General features: G+C 43.3%; 1 pseudogene; it reads right to left on the reverse strand.

The window, feature by feature from the left end:
* Window positions 1-410: 410 nt before the first annotated feature.
* Window positions 411-20,917, reverse strand: LOC101823748 (annotated as a pseudogene).
* Between the last annotated feature and the right edge of the window lie 1,499 nt (window positions 20,918-22,416).

The raw sequence follows: 22,416 nt of genomic DNA on the forward strand, positions 1-22,416 counted from the left end.
CAGTCACAGAGACATTAATATATGGTTCAAATCCCTTTTACTCAGTCCGCATAGCCCTGAGGTCGTCCTGTAAAGTGTGCATCAAAAAATACATACCAAGTTAGGGAGAGAGAGTTTGACATGATGTCCTTATGCAGGTCAAACTTGGAAGGTCATATTGAGCATCTGCCCTGACAGAAAAGCATCCAGTCCTTTGTGTACACATTGATTTTATTGTAACAAAGTAACTTGTACACTTCAACATTTAAAAATGAGCCTCTTTTTCCTTTCAGTGAAAAGTAAATAATAATAATAATAATAATAATAATAAATAAAAATTAAAAATAAAGTTACAACAGAGAATGTCAATTCCAAATAAAACCCTACAGGTTCTGTTGACTCTCCCATTGAGTGGCAGGGCTCAAGTCATTGTTAGGAGAGAATTTTATTTTAAAAGTGCCAACTTAAACTGCAAGGATGTCTGTTAAACATCACAATTAAACATGCCAAAGAAGAAGCCATGTTGTCACAATGCCCACTTGCCTTCCCAGACACCTCAGACCTGCCCCTGCTGACCTTCTATACCCCCTTCTTCTCTTTTTTTCTTTTTATTAAACAAGAGAAAATAGAGAGATACATGTTGATAAATGCTGACTGTCTATATTCACACAGAGACACAGTGTAATCTCCAAGCCCAATATATAGAGAAAGGAAAAAAGCTAGAATTCTATGCACTACTACACAGGAGCTTAGCAGCCCGGGCCCCCACCCCCACCCCCAGCCTCCAGCAGAGCCCAGGGAGCTGGAGAGCTTTTCTTTTTTCCCACAGAGTACGTTGGCAGTGTTGAATCCATAGTCTGAGACAAGGATAAAAATGAATTCAGAACAGAAGAGTGGAGATTCTTTTCTCGTTGTATGTTGCTCAAGATATTTCCCCCCCGATAAGTTGAGAACCATGGTGTTGAGAAGAGACTCAGAAAAGGGCCACTGAGCACACGAGGGATTGGGGAGGGGGGGAATTAACTACAATTTGCTCCCAGGAACTGAAGAAATTTTAAAAAATAAAAGAAAATAAAAAGAGGGCTGGAATCCATCAGTCTTCTATGCCAATCATCCTGGCCTTCTTCCTCTTCTCCTTCCTCTCCTTCATCATCATCTTCATCTTCTTCACCTTCATCCCCTTCTTCATTGATATCTTCCAAGCCTTCCTCCTCTTCATCACCATTATCATCTTCTGATTCTCCTTCTTCATCATCCATATCAGGAACTAAATAATACTACAAGGGGTTTGGCCAAATATCATCTTCGATGACCTCTCCTAACTCATCTGCACCTGCATCAGAATAGTCAGTAAACCAGGCAATGAAGCTCTCTGGCTCTTCATGCTGCCTCTTCCTGCTGGCCTTATTCTGCGTTTGACTTGAGTGTTTTGTCAAATCCTTTCCAAATTTCCATTTGATTTTAGTGGACATTGATGATGGGTCGCCACACTCATTCAGATAAAAGTCTTTGGAGAGAACTTTATTTTCAAAAGTAAGGAGTTTAATCAAAATAAAAATATATTTTGTCACTTCAACTCTGGTCAAGCAATACAAAGCCTCTTGTTGATGGTTGAAAAACATTGGTACCCAAAAATTTGGGATTTTGGCAATCAATTCTTACCTCTTCTGAAAAAAATATGGCGGTGGAGTTTGTTATATTTTTGTTCTACTCTCAAAATTTCCTCACTGGTTTGTTCATTAAGTCTATTTCATGTTGTACTTTGTCAATGTGTTCAATTGCTTCTTGCTTCGGCAAGCAGGGAAAGACCAACTTGTCCTCCAACTTCGTGGCAGGAGCCCATTTGGGTTTCTTGGGCTGAGGCAGGTGCGAGATTGCTGTTTGGGAGCTATGACATGAGGGAAGTGGCAAGAAGTCGGTGGTCAGAGCCTAGGTGGTCAGAGCAGGAAGAAAGTCAAAGTCACAGGAACTCAGGGTCTCAACTCTTCTTTTTTAACATTTTTTATTTTAATTAGCTTGTTTTACATGTCAATCCCAGTTCCCTCTCCCTCCCCTGAATGTGAGAGTCAATGAGGAGGCCTGGGCTACCTATGGGGTCCTGATCAGTGTTTATCCCTCGAATACTAACAGACATTGTGTGTCCATAACACAAAGAGGGTTGCTCTCTCTGCCTGGACTCTTAGGGAAGTGCCTGGACCCTACCCTGAATGAAATGATAGACTCTAGATATCCCCTATGCGGAAGGAATTGGCAATAGGGTGGGAGGATGGGGGGGATGGTGGCGGGGTCTCAACTCTTAATGGTTAAATGTCACAACAGCCTCAGAGGCTGTTGAGGATGATATCAAGGCTCTGTTGAGACACATTAAAGGAAATCTATTTCTTCCTGATCAAAAGAATAAAATCTACCTCTGGCCCTGGATGAAGACATGACATTCTGATCTGCTTCAAAATGAGAACATTATATTCTAGGGTGATCTCTGACACCACCCCTACCTCCCACCCATCCCCACTCCTGCCAAAACCTAATTCACAGGCTGGTGATTTAAGCATCAGGAATTCATTGCCGACAGTTCTGGAAGCTCAAAGTCCAAGATCAAGGTGTGTCATAACATTTTAAACATCCCTTTGCTTGGAGAAACAACATCTGTTCTCATCTTATAGTTTCTGGGTAACTCAATGATTCTCAACCTGTGGGTCACCACTCCATTGGGGTCAAATAACCCTTTCATGGGGGGTTTCCTAAGACCATTGGAAAACACAGGTAATTACATTACAATTCATAGCAGCAGCAAAAATATAGCTATGAAGTAGCAATGAAATAATGTTATGGTTGGGGTCACCACAACATGAGGAACTGTATTAAAGGGTTGCAGGAAGGTTAAGGACCACCGTGGCCTAGGGATTCCCTGTCTCTGCCTTCCACAGATATTTTGTTCATGTTTCCAAGAAAAGTCACACAATGGCGATGAGAGGGAGAGTAAAGTCCCTCCCTTTTATAAGGATGCCATCTCTGTGTACTACAGATTCTCATAAAGAATGTTTTTGTTATTGTTATCTACTAAAATAGTTTCCCATTTCTTCTCTGAATTATTGAAGAAGGGGAGCCTTTAATTTTCCATATGCATGAAGGACTGCTTTCTGTTTGGTAATCAGTATTTAATTTTGGTAAATTACAGGTATATAATACAATATTGATGCCAAATATGCTTTTTAGAATTTATCGAAGATTTATGTGTATGTATATTTATACATTAGAAGCCAGAAGGTGATGCCAAGTGTCTTCGCCTGTCACTCTCCACTGTATTTTTTGAGGCAGGGTCTCTCACTTAACCTTACTAGAAGCAGTAATGAGAACTTATATCTTCCACTCCTTTCCCCTGTCATGCTTCTTTGTTTCTCCATATAGCTTAGAGATGAAGCCATCACTGGTAATCAATTTAGCTGTTATTCCTTTCTATGAACAAAACACATAGAGATATCAAGAAAAGGCTTTCTTCCCCCATCCTTCTGGATATTCCAAGTTGTTTCTTCAGACACATTCACACAAATTCTTCCTGGATCTTAAGACAGGATCCTAAAGCCAGTGGTTTCCCACTTGTGTACATTATGTACAGGGCCCATGAGAACAGAAAGACATGGAACAGAACCAGAATCTGAGTGAGGTGTCCCACTTACACACAGAATAGTACAGATACATGACAATTTCAGGTGACAACCAATATGCAGAAAGCTCTGAGGGCCTTAATTAAAAGGCCAATCATGTTTTTTCAGGTAAAATTACTAGATTTGTAATTTACCATGTACATTAAAAGAATACAAATGCCCCTGTAGGTACAGAATTAAGAAGCTGGCTGCAACTGGAGCAAGCACCTGATACTTCTTGGGGTGAGAGAACCCAGAAGTCCATTAGAAACTAGATACACCTGAAATCACACAACTATAGGCATGCATTCCTACAGAGACAGGACCCCAAAGAGAATCAGCAAGCTGTCTGCAGCAGTGGTACCATAGAGTAAGTACTTCCAATCAGCTTCTGGCCTATTAATGTTGCCTACGACCTCCTTGAGTAGCCATATCCTTGGCTGCCCAACATCGAGGCAAAGGCTTCTACTACATCATTTCTTGAATTGTAAAGAGTAGCTGCCAACACTTTACACAGAGAAGTCAGGGCCTGGGGCTCAGAAGAAAGGAGCCCAGAATGTGGAATTGGGAGGCAGGCAGTGCCAGGTAGTGTTGAGTTTGAGCACTGCCTTCAGGATCTTCTGCTATCAAGTGTCAGCCACAAGGCCACTGTCTTTCCAACTGCTGTCAAGCTACTGCCCTCCTCTGCAGCATGCTTGCTCAAGCTGTGCCCACAGCCATTGTCATCCATTCCCACTGTCCTCTGTGTGTCTGCTGCTTCCTTCATGTTACTAGCTCAACTAGCACCAGTCAAAGTAGGCAAAGAAAGACTACTTGAGAATCTCTATTGGACCTGAAGTTACAACCCTATGTGAGGTAGTACAAGGAGTATCCCCCAAACAACTCTCTCAAGAAGTCTAAGCAAGCTGCTTGTACAGTCTGAGAAAGTGTATGTGAACCCATTAATCACATCATGTAGACTTGTGTTTTGGTCCCTTAATAATCATGCCATTCATTAAAGTAATTCCCCCCACCAGAGGAAGTGCTAAGCCTCTGACCAAAGTAGAAACAGTTCATCAAGGCTGAAACATTATTAAAAAGAAAGAAAAAAATCCTGGTACAAAACAAAAACAAAATCCTGGTTTCAAAAAGGCCTGCCTTCGGCTGAGACAAACAGTTGCAAATCCTTGTCTCAAGGCATCTAGAGAGTGTTCAAGATTCCTGGTGCTGACATAAAGGTAGACCAGTTGGTTGCTAGGCTGGCAGTCCTTTTGCTCAAGGTAGCCCCAGCAGCAAGGGACTTAAACTGCCTCATACCCAAGTCTCTGCTCATTTACTGGAAAATGCCATCAGAAAGAGTACTTATAAGCATAAACTGAAGTAAGTTATTATTCATATCAATATTACTTTTAGAAGACTTTAACAGTGCTATCTACCTGCCCAGTGTCCATGTAGGTACTCCCCCTTGTCTGTTTCAAAATTATGCCCTGCTCCAAACTTGCCTCTTATCAAAATATCTTTTAAAGAGAAAAACATCTTGACAACACTCAGCTTTATACACTCTTCTTATGTGGGAAAATCTTTCCTGTATCTACAATTGTTTGTCCTAATTGTCCTCCCTCAAGCTTTACACTCTTAACAGTCAGGCAATAATATCGCAAACTTTTCAAGCTGTATAATCTCTATTGTAACTATTCAGCTCTAAGGCTATATCATCAAGGTTGCCAGAGACAACACACAAAGTAACTGGCCATAGCTACATTCCAGTGTAATTGCATTCATGGTCAGTGAAGTTGAACTTAAATTCATATAATTTTTCCTAGTCACAAAATATTCTTTAACCATTTTATTTTGACCATTTGAAAATGGAAAGAAAACCATTCTTAGCTTCCAGTTCAGACAAAAAAGTATAAGCAGGCCAAGATGATGAGCCACCCCCTCCTCTGTATCAAGAACAACCCAAGAGTGGGAATAAAGGAACATAGTCCTGTTTTACCTAAGGTTCACTCCACTGTGGATATGAAGAGAAGTAGACACCATCAAAGGGGCAGCATGTGCCTAATATAACAAAATATTCCATGTGCAGTTCCAGCATATGGGAAGAGAGAATGTGTGGTAGTAGGGCTGGGTTGTTTCTTCTAATGACATTACTAACACCAGTTAAGTGGGGAATTTTCCCTTTACTGATTCTCCAACTCTGTGACACTTAGTGTTCAAAATCACAGTTCAGTTCTATCCCTTTCTGCCTGCAAGTTAAAGGACTTAGCCTCACAAGTGTCCCTACTTAAGATGGCAGGTGCCAGGCCAGCTATACTTCTAACAATAGCTTGAAAGTGGGGGTCTCCCAATCTTTTCTTCAGGTTCTGTGCTTGTCAGATGAGCTCACAGAACTCATAAAGGCACTCCACATACAGTTGCTAGTTTGTTATATGGGATATATACGTGTGAATAGCCAGATAAACGGTAAAGCAGTCTAGAAGTCCTCCAAGTACAGGAGTCTTTGATCCTTAGAGTTGTGACTCTTTCCCCTTCCAGCATGAGACTGTATGTACCAACTTCAAAGTTCACTGAATATCATCATTTGGGGCCTTGTGGAGGCTATTTAATTGGTTTTCTTATGCAGATACAATTAGTTAAATCATTGGTGGTTGATAATTACTTCAATCTCCACACTTTCCCCTTGTCCAGCATAAAGGTGAATGTTCCAAGCTTCTAATCAAGGTGAGGTATTTCTTCTGATAACTAGTCTGCATCCTCATTCTAGTGGCTCCCTGAGAGTGGCTTCATTAAAACAAAGCATGCAGCCAGGCAGTAGTGGCACACGCCTTTAATCTTAGCATCCAGGAGTCAGAGGCAGATGGATCTCTTTGAGTTCAAGGTCAGCCTGGTCTACAGAGCAAGTTCCAGGACAGCTCCAAAGCTACACAGAGAAACACTGTCCTAAAAAAATCATGTTACTACTATCCTTACCACTCAGAAAATTCCAGGAGTTAGCAACTCCAAGCCAGGAATCAGGACAGGACCAAATGTATTTCTTACTATCTATCACAAGTAGCTAATAATGTCACTATGAATAACTTGGGTAAAAAATCCCAGTTCCACCAATTCCTTGCTTACCCTTGGGCAAGAAACTGAACATCAGAGTATGTTTGTCTGCAACGAACAAAAAAGAGAGCTAGCAGTTGTTAAAATTCTTAACACAATGAGTCCAAGGCTGGTACAGTAACTGAGCATTGCAGTGAGGTCACACCTTCCTGTTCTTGCTCCTGAAGTCTAGGACCATTCACTTTCCATCTTTATGCCTATCATCTCTGGTGGAAAATGGCTGCTGGAGCTTTAGTTATCACACTCAGACATGGTGAAGCCAGAAATGGGGACACAGAGGGGTTGCCAGCTGCACCTCTTACGCTGTTCCTTCTCTGAGGAAGCCAGGGTCTCAACTGAAACTCTCCCATACATGTTCTCACGTCCAGATCTGGGTTTTATGGTCACCCTAATTACAAGCTCAGTATTTGTGTGAGGAAAGGGAGGAGAGGGCTGAGAGTGTCTTGGGAAGTGGTCCTTCACAGTCTCCACCTTGCAGACTGCTTCGAGGGCCAGTGAAGCAAGGTGTGTGAGCTATTGACACAGAAGTACTCAGTCGCTGAAGCTATTACTATTAGTCAGGCAACTGCTATTAGGGATCTGGCAACTCTGAGATATGGCATATCTCTGGTTCAGTGTGGCAGCAGCTGCCTCTTGTATGCTTGTGTGCATGCACACACAAACATGTACACACATGAATTTCCACATATGTATACATATATACATATATTTCTGTGCTATACATATGTACCTATAGGTGTACTAAAATGGACAAGTAGTTTTTATATATTCAACCGGGTTGCTACCTGATGCTGCACCATCTGAACATCCCCCCATCTCTCATGTACGTGTCTGCAGCAGTAGGACAATTCTGATTTAATTCTGGAGTTTAGACAGTACTAGGGATGGCAAAGACCAAAGGGATACCAATTTTAAAAGTCAAGATTTAAAAAAAAATTCAAAATCACCCTTGCCCTTGGGTGTACTCTCCAGTGTGCTAATGCATGCTGGCTCTGAGCAGGAGACACTGACCCTGCTATGCTCCCAGCATGATCTCTAAAGTCTGTGCGGGTCAGAAGGGTTTGCTTCTTAGCCTGGCAGCACTGGTGTCCTGGATGCATTCACACTTAGTCCCTTGACTGTCATACTCAAGTCAATCTTCTCCACTCTCCCACCAAGTTGTTTTTTCCAGAGCTCAAGTTCAATCACACTACTTTTGTAGGACTTCCCAGTCCCCATGTAACAGGGCTTTTTATCAACTCAAAACATGACTCCCTTCTCCTTTTTCTCTTTCCAGCCACCCTACCCTCAAATGGCTACCCTGAAGAACTTAACTTGACAACAAGATGGTTCATATCTAGTACAATGCTCTTGCCAGCCCTCACGGGTCCTTTCCATTCAGAGCAGCACAGAGCACATCGCTACAAAAAGGAAGGAAGAACCAAGCTGAACTCCACTCAGGCCCCTTGAGCATCCGCTCTAGAGGCTGAGCCCGTTGGCCCAAAGGAACTTGTCTGCTTCCCAGTGTGTTTGATGGGGCACATCCAGTTTAAATTGTCAGCTGTCAGCACACCACCAGACTAGGACGTATCATGGGGAATCACTGACTGTTTTATTGATTTAATCAGGCACTTTTACACAAATCATAGTCCTCAAAATTATGGGCTCCCCGTAATCTTGAACAAGGCAGAGCTTCAGTGTAGCTTAAAGTGGAAAGTGCCATCATCACTGTAGGTAGGATCCAGAGGAGCAGAGATGAACTAAGGCAAATGTAGGAAAAGCAGAGACAGGGATTTGTTTAGAAGACGTTTTCCTATCGCTAGAGAGTGACCCAGGAAATGCTCTACCATTAAGCTACGCTCACCACTCCTAGGAACAATTTCCAAGTCAAACATGTAAGGAGAATGGAAGGCAAGAGAGGGCTGCGGCAGGAACACTTTGAATAATATTACCTCCAAGCAATAAGAAGCCTTTCACATTTTATGAGCAAGAAAATGAGATATTTGGAGCTTTGCTTCAGGAAGATAACTCAGGCAAGAAGGTGAGCATGGATTACTTTGGCAGGGGACAAGAGAATGTTGATGGGTTTTACTGCTTTCACCTGGAAAAGAGGTGACAAAACTTGTGCTTGGGCACTGAGAATGAGAGCACATGGCAGGACTGTTGACTGACTAGGAGGAGGGGGAGGAAGAGTGAAGGCTGAGTGAGGCCTTCAGTCTGAAGAAATGTGTGTTTGCCAATTTAACACACAGGCTAGAAGCATGTCTATCATTACAAACATGTACTCATTTATTCCTCATGCAGATGTATGGGTGTATATTCAGCTTTATGTAATATGACATAGTACACATCAGTAACAAAATATGCACACACACATATATATATACCATAAAACATACATATACATACATATATGCAACACATGCATGTATATACACATACATACACACAGAGACACGTGCCCATACACACACATATAAACACACATACACAGAGACATAAGGCTATACACACGTACCTATATATACACATACAGATATACATATACATCAGTACCCAAATATATACACACACATACATATACCCCTATACACATCACACTGAATTTACTTTAACTGTGTATGAAGTGGGGCACTTTAAATTGAGGGTGTGAACCTCTCTAACCTCATCTGAGAAAGTACGGCTTTCACACTGGCAGGGGAGGAATTGTATGGCTTTGAAAGGACATACTGCACACCCCTTATACATTGTTCTTGGAAACAGAAAAGCTACTTGCAACTTGTGGTCAAGTACAAGCTTCCCCTTCAAGATAGCTTCCCCATTCTCAACAGACCTCAGAATCGTCCCCAGGAAGGTGACCAAGGAATTGAACAGTACAGGTTTAGTGCTAAGGCTTTCAACACATACTCCTATCTGGTTGTTCTGAAGAAAGGAGCCCTCTCCCTCTTCCCCTCCTCCCCCCCTCCCCCTCCTCCTGTCCTTCTCCATCTTCCCTTTCCTCACTGTCTCCCCCATTTTTTTCTGACTAGTTTCCTGAGTGCAAAGTGCACACTCCTTCATGTGGTTCCAATTCCCCACCCATTGTTCCATTTCCCCCCCCCCACTGGAAATGTTCCATTTCCTCCCACTGACCAGCTCTTCACAAGAGATGCTACAAACACTCCCGCTCTGTTTCTTAATTATTTAATGTGTTTGCAATCAGTTTTCTGGACCTGAAGAGAGTGCCATGCTGAGTCCCTGGGCGCTCTAAGAGTATTCTCCTGGAAGCCAAAGCTTCTCACTGGGCCCTCCGGTAGGCATCAAATCCACTGCTTCTCACACCTGACCCTGAAGTTCACCGTTCTGGTTTATTGTATTCCTTGTAAGTAATTAATTAATTTTACATTCCAGTCACAGTTTCCCCTCCCTCCTCTCCTCACAGTCTCTCCTCAATCCCCACCTCTGTTTCCACCCTCCAATCCACTCATCTTCCATTTCTTTTAGGAAAGGGCAGGTCTCCCATGGTTATCAATAAAACATGACATATCAAGTTACATCAAGACTAAGTAACTCCCCATGTATTAAGGCTGGACAAGGCAACCCAGGATGGGGGAGGGTCCCAAAAGCCAGCAAAAGAGTCAGAGACAGCACCTGCTCTTACTGTTCAGAGTCCCATTAAGAGGACCAAGCAGTACAACTGTAGCATACATGCAGAATGCATAGGTCAGTACCATGCAGGCTGCCTGGTTGTCCGTTCAGTCTCTGTGAGCCCATATGAGCCCAGGGTAGTAGAGTCATGGGTTTTCTTGTAGTGTCTTTGAACCCTCTGGCTCCTACACTCCCCCCACCACCCCGCTCTTATGCAGGATTCCCTGAGCTCCGTGAATTATTTGGCTCTGGTTCTGAATTTGAATCTGTCCATCAGTCGCTGGATGAAGCCTCTCTGATGAAAATTGGGCTAGGCACCAATCTATGAGTATACAGAATATTGTTAGGCATCATTACATTGACATTTTTTCTTCTAGCTATGTTTGATTCTATCATAGTTCTCTGGGTCATCCAGCCTATGGTTCCTGGTGCTCCAGGTAGTGTCAGGGGTGGGTTGACTCTTCTGGTATGGGTTTTAGGCTAGACTAGAAATTGGTGGCCACTCTCTCAATGTCTAGGCCCACATCCCAGCACATCCCATAGGCAGGACAGACCGTAGATAGAATGTTTTGTGGCTGAGTTGGTATACCACTCCCTCCCTTGAAGTCTTGACTAATCACAGGAGATGGCCAGTTCAGGCTATGCTATCCACCATTGCTAGGAGTCTTAGCTGGGGTCATTCTTGTAGACCTGGCCCTGAAATCCACCTCCCCCTTTTCCATTAGTCTCTTTCAGTACTCTCCTCTCTCTGTCCCTACAACCTGCTCTCTCATGTTCCCATCCCCACTCGCCTGCAGTCCACTCACAAAATCTCTTCTATTTCCCCTTCCCAGGAGATCAGAGTGATCCCTCCCCCAGAATCAATGACCCAGGACTTGGTTCAGATAAAGTTTCTAGGTAGACCCTTTGCAGTTCTAGAGTATATCTCTAATTTGTAGTAACTCATTTTATATTATGGCAGCAATAAATAATCCAGGCACCCTTTCTCTGATCTGTCTTTGTGGTATCTTTATATATCATTAACAAAAGTAGTTTGTGCTTCTCAAATAAATTGACAAGATTATTTATAAAACCTGCATGAGTTTGCAGTGTAGCTCTGTGGTAGAGCTTATCTAGCAGGCACAAGGCCCTGGGTTCAAGCCCCAACAACAACAACAAAAACAACACACACACACACACACACACACAGACATTTGTGTTCCTGGAACTAGTAAATTAGCCACCCAACAAACACACTGTATCTACTGTGTACAAAACACAGTTCTGGAACAAGGACAAGCAATTCCCTTACCTATTTTGTAAATAAAGTTTTATTAAAACAACATCATAATTCATTTACACATGGTCTGTAACTATTGTCAAAACTAAAATGACGCAGGGTACTGGCAACAGAGACCTTATATCCCAAAGCCAATGAAGTGTTTACTTCTGGACCTGGGCTACAGGCCAGGCACTTTACAGTAAGCAATCCAGCTACTGACTCTTGTGGTGTTCGGTGTAAAGCTCTACTTGGACCTCTTGCAAAAGTTACAAAATATTCTGAATATCTTTAAGTGCCATAACAATATTCCTTAATATCCCCATACAAACCTCTTCTCCTACAGTGTCTTGTTCTTTTAAGTTGTCACTGACCCCTAGATCCTGGATCTTAATCACCTTGGCTCTTGAGATAGGCATGAAAAAAACCATGAATGTCTCCTCTACCCCTCAGTGCTGTCACTGACCTTCATCTCCTCCTACATGGACCACTGAAGATGGTGTCCTTTTCTACCTGTGGAGTCCTTTCCTAGTGAAGAGCAAAAAGTTGCCAAGCTGAGGATGCAAGAAGCAAAACCTACAGAGCAGGCCTTACAGCTCCAGGACAGTGACAGTGCTGTGTTGTTCATACCATGCCCCGGGCAGAGCTCTAGATGCCTGATGGAGCTCTGTCCCATGACCCTCATTATAGACTTAGGAGGTGGATGCACTATCACCAAGTCCTGATCAAGACTTGATGAAATTGAGTAATCTACCCAAGGTCACAAGCAAGCAGGGTGTGGGGCTGGGAGGCAAACCCAGGCAGCTGGCCAGAGCCCATGTTCTTTACCACACATTTGTGCTGACTCTGCTTTCCTGAGATTTGTTTGTCCTGCTAGGGTCACCAACACAGAAGCCAAAGTCAGCCCTTATGACAACTTCCTCACAGGCTGGACCACATGTTAACAGAGCATAGAGATTTCTCCTGAGCCTAGCTCACCTGGCTCATGGGGCCTCTCCCTCTGCATCAGGAGCGAACACCCGGGTCCTTCACAAGAAGGAAGTATACATGGCTGAGTTGCCTTTGGGGAGGATTTTGGTATGGGACTAAGCAGCTAGGCAATTACAACCTTAAGCAGGCTTTCTCCTGCATTTGTCTGAGATGAAATCCATTATTGAGTTACCTCTTTGCTCCCAGATCTGTCACTCCACAAGCTTTTATCATGAATAGCAACACACTTAAATATTCAGCAAGCACCCTGCAGAGCACCAGATACTGAAAGCACATACAAAAGGTCATGCTTTCAACGGCCTCCCTAGAACTTCTGAGAAGACCCCAACCTGCATGCACTCTTGATAAAACCGAGCTTTACATTTAAAATATACAGTGTTTTGTCCTGTTTTTTTGAATGGTTGACTTTCTCTTGTCTTTTTCAGGTAAAATCAGAAGGAAAGGCTAAGTCAAATGATAAAGTTGATTCAATTAATTTGACATTGAAAGGAAAAACCAGGATTGTCCAATAACTGCTACCCTCAAGAAGCTATCAGTTTAACAGGATAAATTTCAACCAGTGGGATAAATTATGTGTTCACATAGATGCTACACTTTTAATAACATATCCTTCCATTTCTGGTACATAACAAAATACCCAAAGCTGGGTATTTTATTAATAAAATACATTGGTTCAGTTCACAGTTTTGGGAGATGAAAGTAGACTGGTCCCTTTAGTTCGGCCTCTAGTGTGTGCCCCTGTGTCTCGTGCTGCAGATGTCTTCATGGAGGGGCACAAGAAAACCTAGAGAATAGTCACATGGTGAAGCAAGAAGCCATTGACCAAAGAGACATAAGTCTTTCTCATTTATAAACTACTCTCAGAGGGACTCAGCCATTCTACAAAACTAATATTAACCCTTTTTAGGACTGTTCCTCCAAGAGACCTCTTAAGGAATCTATTACCTCTTAGCATCTTCAGACAAGGAACCAGGCATTCAAAACATTAACCCTTAGAGGACAAGCCATCTCCAAACCAAAGCAACCCTATCATTTCCTATAAAGGATAAATGTAAGGGAGACTGCAGCAAATGCTGCTCACTGGGCCCTGTGAATGCTAGATACTGTGTTTAGTAAGTCTCCTGCTGTCACATGTAATTCTCACTGCAACCCTGTAAGGCAGAGATTACTAGCTTCATATTACAAATAAGAAAATTAAAGGCATACAGAGAAATTAGATAACATTCCTTAGAAGTAAAAACCTGGGCCTTAATCTGAAAGGCCTACTTTTTGGCCCCAAAGAGTGAAAAAATGATAATGGAGATCATTTGGGTCAGTGCATCCTAACATAGGTAAGAACGTGAAAGAATGCCCAGGTGATGTGAGTATAGGATGGACCGCAGTGGCAGGAGGCAGAGGATATGGAACATCTTGGGCAGTTGGGGAGCATGTGATACCACTGGCTAACCACATTGGTAGCTCCCCCAAACACATGACTTCTTAAGAAACACAAACGTGGCCTTAGAAATCTCTAACATCTTCTGATTTTTAAACCAAATCATGCCCATTTCCCCTCAAGACTGCTTCTATAATCTCTGTAGCACAACAGCATCTTGCACAACATTGAACTGAGCAAACATCCACTTCCAGGGCTGAGTATTTGTCCTTGTAGCTGTTCTTCATACTCTGGTGCTAGAGCTAGCAGGGACTCTGCAGCCTCTAGCTAATCACTCCTCCCTCGGAGAGGGTAGTTATTGCCTTGCATCTGTGCCTTATCAAAGGCAAACCAAATCAGTCTGTGGGCATTCTCCAGGGATTGGGATGTTATGTGTTGCATTAATAGAGTGTTTGAAGTTCAGCCTTCAGACAGTTACTTCCATTTGTTGTACTTTATCCTAAGAAAAGATTTAGAGCATCAAGAGCAAGGAAAAACAGTGTGAGCCGACTTACCAGATGAAAAAACCAGTGATAAGGGGCAGGGCAGGCAAAGGAGACCAATCCGTGTTTTCAGTCATACCATACTTTTCTACAGTGTCTAGAGATGGTATCTTATGAGCAAGAAAACTCAAGGTTATTGGGAGGGAATGAGCATGAATGCACAGGCAAGCTTCCCGAACTCTATAGAATTGTGTCAAGCAAGACCTCAAAGGTCTAAAGGACTCAGATCATGAACTCACCGCAGGAAGAAACAAAAGAGATCAGTCTCTTGTTTAAAATCTGGAGAAGCTGGGGCTAGAGAATTGCCAAGACTTAACCAAGGTCACACAGATGGCACAGTGGGGCATGCTCTGAAGTGCCCGAATTTTCAGCCCAGGGTCCAATCATAATACACTCTGTCTTCTGGGAGAATCTGACAGAGCGGACAGCAAGGGTTTAAAAGGTCAGAAACTGACTGTGGGGAGGCTGTTAGAAGAACAAAGGACAATGTGAGGTGGGCTTTGAAGAGCAACAGACAGGGTGCAATGGGGAGACAGCAGAGGACACTGCAGGGAGTGTGGGGTGCCCTCTACCTGTCCAGAATATGCCAAATCTGGCATCTCAGTGTCTGAAAAAGAAGTAACCAGATTCTTGCCCTAAATATTGCTATGACAGTAAAATTAAATTCCCCTTCCCAGAAGAAATGTAAGCTCTTATAGGGACAAGAAATCTAAACCTTTGTGTCTGGGTTAACCTAAAAAACAAAACAAAACAAAACTATCATGCTCCTTGAAAGGTTGAAGAGAAAAAGAGGAAAAATCCTCCTCCGGCCTCCTCCTTACGGATGGGTGTTTCCTATTGGCAGTTATAAACATTCATGAAGCATCCTAAAGGCTTCATCCCCGGCAGGGTAGCCAGGCTAGGGGACAGAATGGGAGGTCACAAATCCGGCTTCCCTAGAGCCTTGTCCATGCACCAGTGAGGACAGTGTCATGGGAGTCCTAAGCCACCTCCCTAATGGGGCTCATCTTACTGGTCCATCACCAAGCTCCCCCAGCTTGAATGGAACGAAGGCTCTAAAACAATGTGGGCAAAGATGGCAACTAACATTGGAATAATTCTAAAATGAATCCAGATGAAAGGTATAGAGCCCATGCTCAACACAGCATGATGCCATAGACACAAAGCATACATGAAAGGAAAACAGACATATTTAGGTCCAATTGGTAGGGCGGTAGGTGACTTTCTCATCTTTTACACATCATATCTGACTTTAATAATAGAAAAAATGTTTGCAATAACTTTTTCACCCATGCTTGCCTTTATATCCAATCCACACCAATGTACATGGAGCCAGTGAAAGGGATAGGGGACATTCTCTACAGTACTCCCCCTAACCTTCCATCTCCCAATCTCATTTTATATCCCACATTATCCCTGTCAAATCTAATTCCTTAACCCTTGTCTCAGACACTACTGTTTTTCTCTTCTCATTGCTTCCTCCTACCTCCTCCAAATCCAGCTGATCTTAAGCTGTTCCCAGTGCTCAGCAGTGCAGCAAATTCCCTGGTAAAGGAAGGTCCTTGCAGAGATACGTTATCTTCTGGGATATCATATTTGAAATATATGTTTTTTTCTTTTTAATTCTGGGGACTTCATACATGCTAGGCAAGCACTCTACCAAGTCCCCAAGATAATATATTTGCTTGTAGCCAAACCAGCTCCCATGACTGCCACTGTCAACCGCCTTTGAAGCTTGTGTCTGGGCTGGTCTTTGTGACCTATTCGACTAATAAAATGCTGTGATACGCTACAGCTCCTAAGGTGAGATAATAAGAAGCTTGCCACTCGTCACTGACTCTCTTGGAATGCTCACTGATGGATGTTCCCTTGGGGAAGCTGGCGGCCACTCTGTGAAAAACCCAAGCCATGGGGAGAGAGGTGTTCTAAGCTAGTCCTGTCCAGCACAAGTGTGGGTGATCCAGAAGCTGACATCAGCTGGCCTCAATATGAGTGCGTCTTGGATATCTGCCCAGTTCAGCCTTCTGATGATTCCAGCCCTCGCTTCTATGTAACTAAAACTGCATGACAGACCTCAGGCAATGGCTTCTACATAACTAAAACTGCATGGCAGACCTCTCAGGCAGAAAACAAAAACACCCAGCTGAGCTCAGCATGTCCACAGAACCAAGAGAGGCAATGGCCTGGTATTTTAAGACACTGGGTTTGAAGTTTCTTTCTAATGTAATTGATTAGGACAGTGTTTTAAAAGACATTTTAGAAAGTAAAACCATGAGAAAATTTCTGTTTCTGTGGTCCTTGATTTGATCAAGGGTTCTAGGAATGTCACTTTTCTGGTTGGTGGTTTTGCTCATCACTCATTTGTTAATTTGCAGCTCTGTAGAAGGCATTGTGCCAGATGCTATTGGCGCAGCAAGGTGTGTCAAAGCCCATGCAAAAACTCAACTTTGTCATAACAAGGAACAGCTCTATCACTGATTAGAAAGTAAAGGTTTGAGAGATAACTGCAAGTAGTGAGGTTGACTGAGAAGGTTGGGACCTGAACCTGTCACAGCACTCCTGAGGGGACAGTCTTCTGGACTATAACTAGGAGATGGGTCAAGGGCCAGACTCATATGACCTACGTTCTTCACTGAAGACTAACCATCAGTTGCCCAAAACTGAAAGCTTTGTGCTTTGCAGAGACCAGAGACTAGAAAATGTAGGAACCAGGACTAAAGAAATCTCTAGGGGACTCAACGTGCATGTTCTTTTACCTAAAGTGCCGGCCCAATGCATTTAGATGTTGCAGTAAAGGCCACACATCCACCACCCATAAACACTGATGGACCTGAGAAACCATTAGGTGGGGAAGTTCAGACATAGCTCATAGATAATGAATGAAAAAGAAAAGAAAAGAAATCCCCTTTCAAGGGATCGAATCAAGTTGGAACCAGACAATGGTTATGGGTTTATCATTCCCAGAGCTGACCTGTATTGTTATAAACAACAGTGTAAACTTCCTTGGTGAGGGGATGGAAGCAGGATCTGGTTCTCATGCCAAGGTTACCAACCTCAAAGGCATTCACAAGATTGAGATAATGGTCTAAGGTCTCTCTGGTGATGGGCCTGACTCGAGAGTGAGAACAGGCCTCAGATCACCATGCAGAGAACCTGGAAATGCATTTTCAAGTGTCTGACATATATCCTGTCTCTGAGATCAGGCTTTATTAGTACATACTAAAATGTAATACATATTGATTTAGCCTCAGGAATAAACACTAGAAAGAGGGGACACTCCAGATTTTCATCCCTTCTTTCTTCAGAGCATGTACCTTCATTTCAGAGCATTATAAATTTGCCTCAATGAGTTAGAAAAGCAATGTTCAACTTCTTGTCCATATTAAAACAGCTCACTAAGCGCCTGTATTTTGCTCTATACAAGAAGCCACAAAGCTCACGAAAAAAATGAATTACTAGCTCACTAACTTATAAGCTGAGCATTCTCAGCTTTTAATTTGAGGAGACACTAGCAGTTTTATTTAGGATAACATAAAACTTCACAAGAACGGAAGTCCTATAGCCTAGTTTTGAGATGCACCATCCTATCCATCACCAGTATTTCCCTGACTCAGGGGTTAAGGTCTAGAAAGGATATCATGTGCTAAATTAGGTGTGGTCAGCCCATTCAGTTCAGTTATCACACCCTCTCCCCTTGTTGTTTATGTAGCTGAGACAGCCCCATGAATCACCCCTCTCTCTCCCTCTCCCTCCCCTTCTTGCTGAGCCTCCATATAGGATTTGAAGAAGAAAATGCTACCAAGGTACACACTCCTCCTCATTCCCGGCATGCAGGAAATTGTGACAAAGTGAAATCTTAAGTAGAGCTCACTTTGGACCCCTCCCTACCCTATGATATACATCCTGACACATGCTCAAAGACACTTCCTCCCTTTCTCCTTTGAGCTGGAGAGTGTGGTTAATCAAGAGAACATCTAAACTGGGGAAGGGCCACTGTGAAGGGCAGCCCAACGCCTCACTGTCAGAGCTAAGAAAGAGGCAGGATAGCATGGACACCAAAGCATGACAGCCTAGGTTTGAGTTCCAGCTCTGTTACTCACTGTCAGTACGAAGGAGGCAGGTTCCCTAACATCTCCTTTACAGGTTCCTTCCTGATGTAGGCAAGGAGACTGACAGGTCTCACCACAGGGGGATGCTGGCATATTAAATGATATCACACTTCTTAGTGCATGCCTTAGGTCTGCTTTATTGCCATAAAGGCAGTTTCCGTAGCTGCCAAAGTGACTATGAAATAGAGCTGATTTTACGCCCACTGACCTCCTAGCATCTGGGCAAAAAGAACGTTTTTTAGATCTTCTCTAGGGAATTCCAAAAGTCGTGGACAGCTCCTGGCCTTACTCCCGAGTGAGAACATGGAAGTAGACAAGACGGGGACAGTTGGGTAAGTCTACTGCACACATGTGGGAACAGCCTACTCTAGTCCCATTCTGGCTTGCAACATGCTTGTGGGTCTACAGAGCTTTTCCTGAATGTCTGCACGGTCCCTGCCACCCTAAAACTTATACCTCACTCATGGAAATAGCCACTTGTGGCTGCCCTTTGAGAACGGGAATACATGGCATCCCAACTTCTCTGCAACTGGATCTGGGGCCTTGCAGCAGCTTGTCTCACAAGTCTGGGTTCTCTCTAGGTCAGTGCTGCCTTGGCTCATACTTGCCTCTGCTTCTGCCCAGGATAAGATTATGGCACTGGAAAGGCTGCTCCCTGTCATCCTCCTTGCTTCTGGATTCCCCATATGCCTAGGTACCTATACCTTCTGGGACACCACAGCCCATGGATCACTTCCTTTTGCCTTTTCTGAGTTCAGGTCTCTTCATGGGAAACCCTGACATAAAACTATACTTATTCTTCTGCCCTTACCAAAATACCAGCACATATTTTCTAGGTTACGTCAGCCCACTGAGCTGTCAAAGACACTTGAGAGGAATCAAATGTTCTCCGTTGGATGGTGCGGCCACACACCTCACACTCACTCACTCATGCATTCTGCTCTTTAAATCAATGCATGCAAAGAGTCAGGGAATATGGAAGATTCGTGTGTAGGAAGAGAATTGTATATGCACTTACCCATCATTTCTCTAGTCAAAGCTTCAGCCTTTAACGATCCAGCAGAGTCCCAGTTCTTATCCTCACCAGGCTGAATAAAGCACTTAGCCACCAGAGTTCAGTCAGCAGCTTGGCTGACCCTGCTTCAGGCTTCCCCAGATCTCCTGCCTCAGCAGTTGTTAGTGGGCCACAACTGGCGATAGAAGGGGACACGGAGTGACATGCCCATTGACACAGGAATGTGATGGTCTTATGCAGAGAGCATCCTTGAATGCCAGGCAGGTTAGCAATCGTCTTGTCCTGTCGTAAGTTCTTGTCAGGCATCACCCAGCTTATTGATGTTCTCTTCGCCTTTTAGGCTCCCCTGAGGAACAGATTCAATGGAAGAGAACAACACTGTTCTTAACCTAATTAGAAGTATTTCCTACAAAGTTAGAATGCTTTGATAAAATACATAACAATTAATTTAAATTCTCATAAATGACATATTAAAATGGGCTATTTATATCTCATAAACACGAATATAAGGTACAATTGGATGCATTTGGCTCTTAACCTCAGGGATGTTCCTAGACATTTTGGAATCTTTTGAGAGCAATCAATCGCTCTCTGTAAAAATGCATCCATGAAACCATCTGCTTACAATCTGCATGCAGGCATAGGTTCCCTAAGAGCCTCCTCATGAACGTCCCTTCTCTTCCCACACAGTATCTATGGAGCCAGGCCGACCACCCCTGCATTCGTTCTCAGCCCTGGTCTTAGCCTAAACACTGCACTGTTCTTTCCTCTGATTGTTATAATGTTAGGGGTCCAAAAAATCTCTTCCCATCAAAGTGATAGTTTAATGTTTGGCATCAAAAGCCCACGTGGGGTTTCCTTATTATAGCTTTAACTGCCCCAGGAAAGGTTTCTCCCAATTTAATAAAAAAAAGGGGGGGCCTCTATTTTGCTCTCTCCCTTCACCACCTTGGAGTCTATTAATTTTTATCCTGTAACTAGGAAAAAGAAAAGAGAAAATTATTAGTGATTAAAAAGGTCATATTGATATTCACAAAACAACATGATTTGGTTTCCTCTGATTGAGGAGTTAATTTTTCCTTCTCTTTTGACCAAAATATTTTGAAGTTTCTACAAGCCTTTCTAATCAACTGTGTGAAATGTGAGTATACACACTCAGCCTTAATCATCAAAGACTCACTCCTGTTAAACTCTCTTACCAACAGTATAGACCTTCAGCACCTCCACCCTCACAAGGGACAACACACCTTTAAAAGATCAGAGAGAGGGCATTAGATTGTTCCCAGATGTGAGGACAGGAACTCACAGTCTCCATCCTTACTACATTTCTTAACTACCCTCTGTTTGCCAGGTGACTATCTAGCCTTTCTAAGTATCTTCCTTGGTCTGGTATGTGGGTTTGGGGGCACTCTCTTGCTACATTTGGGACAGCTAGCTCCCACGAGTGAAAATGCCAGCCAAGGCACTATCTAAAAAAGTACTGAGTAAATGTTAGCAGGCATTTTCATCAGCATGGGGCAGGAGCTGCAAGGGGTGGGGGCTGAACCAACATGGAGATGTGCTCTTTGATGACAGGCATCAGCTGCTCCAGTTCTTACCACATGCTCTGTGTGGCTACCCACGGAAAAGCAGGCCCCACCCACTATCACCAAGACATGAATCTCGATACCTCTATGCCAGCACCTCTGGTGGCAATACAGGTAGGCGCTGTAATTTTGCTCCTGGAAAAAAAAATACATGTTAAAATCAGAATTTTACAATGCCCTTGTTGCTCTTTTGCTAGTTGGTTCTAGGACTGAATGCCTCCTTTTCGTTTCTGAGAGCAGTTAGGCATGGCCATCTGCCTCGAGTGGTTCAACATATCCTTTGCAGCTGAGCTCCCTTCTGCCAAACTAGTTCTGTGTGACGCTGAGAGCTTGATAAGTGGCAAGTTTCTCATCAGGCAGGTCTGATGACCACCCCCAAGGACAACACATGGAACATCATGCTTCCCTTTCCACCCTTTCACTCCACTGCGCACCCAGCTTACAGAAAGCTACTGGGCAAGCAGAGTGTGGAGCCTAATGCGTGTAATCAGGAGACTGAAGCTAGAGGGTCGGCGCAGACTAAGGCTAGAGAGACCTAGATGGCGAATTCCTGCTCACCTGGGGCAATCACAGTTGAAACTGTTTCAAAAACAAAATAAAAATAAAGGAAGGGAAGAAGGGAGAGAAACTTCTTGGTGAAAAAATGCTAAATTTCTATCTACATATACATAGTCTTGCTTAAATCATCATGTATGATTTTGTTTTGTTTTGTGTTTTTTTGTTTTTGTTTTTGTTTTTTCGAGACAAGATTTCTCTGTAGCTTTGGAGGCTGTCCTGGAACTAGCTCTTGTAGACCAGGCTGGTCTAGAACTCACAGAGATCCACCTGCCTCTGCCTCCTGAGTGCTGGGATTAAAGGCGTGTGCCACCACCGCCCGGCGTTTTGTTTGTTTTTTAAGATTTATTTTTAAAGTGTGTGTGGGTGTGTGCATGCATGTGTGTGTACACACACTTGGGTGCATGTTCTCTTGGAGGCCAGAAGAGTGCATCAGTTTCCCCTAGAGCATGAGACCCCAACTGAACTTGGGGTCTCTGGAAGAACTCCAAGCACTCAAGTGCTGAGTCATCTGTCTTCATTATCTTGGGTTTTGGGGTTTTTTTTTTTTGCTTTTTTGTTTTGTTTTGTTTTGAGGTAGTGTCTCACTATGTAGCCCTGGCTGACCTAGAATTCTTTATGTAAACCAGGCTGGTCTCAAACTGACAGAGATCCGCCTACCTCAGTCTCCCAA

This window comes from Mesocricetus auratus, unplaced genomic scaffold, assembly GCF_017639785.1.
Source record: "Mesocricetus auratus isolate SY011 unplaced genomic scaffold, BCM_Maur_2.0 Super-Scaffold_100045, whole genome shotgun sequence".
Taxonomy (NCBI): domain Eukaryota; kingdom Metazoa; phylum Chordata; class Mammalia; order Rodentia; family Cricetidae; genus Mesocricetus; species Mesocricetus auratus.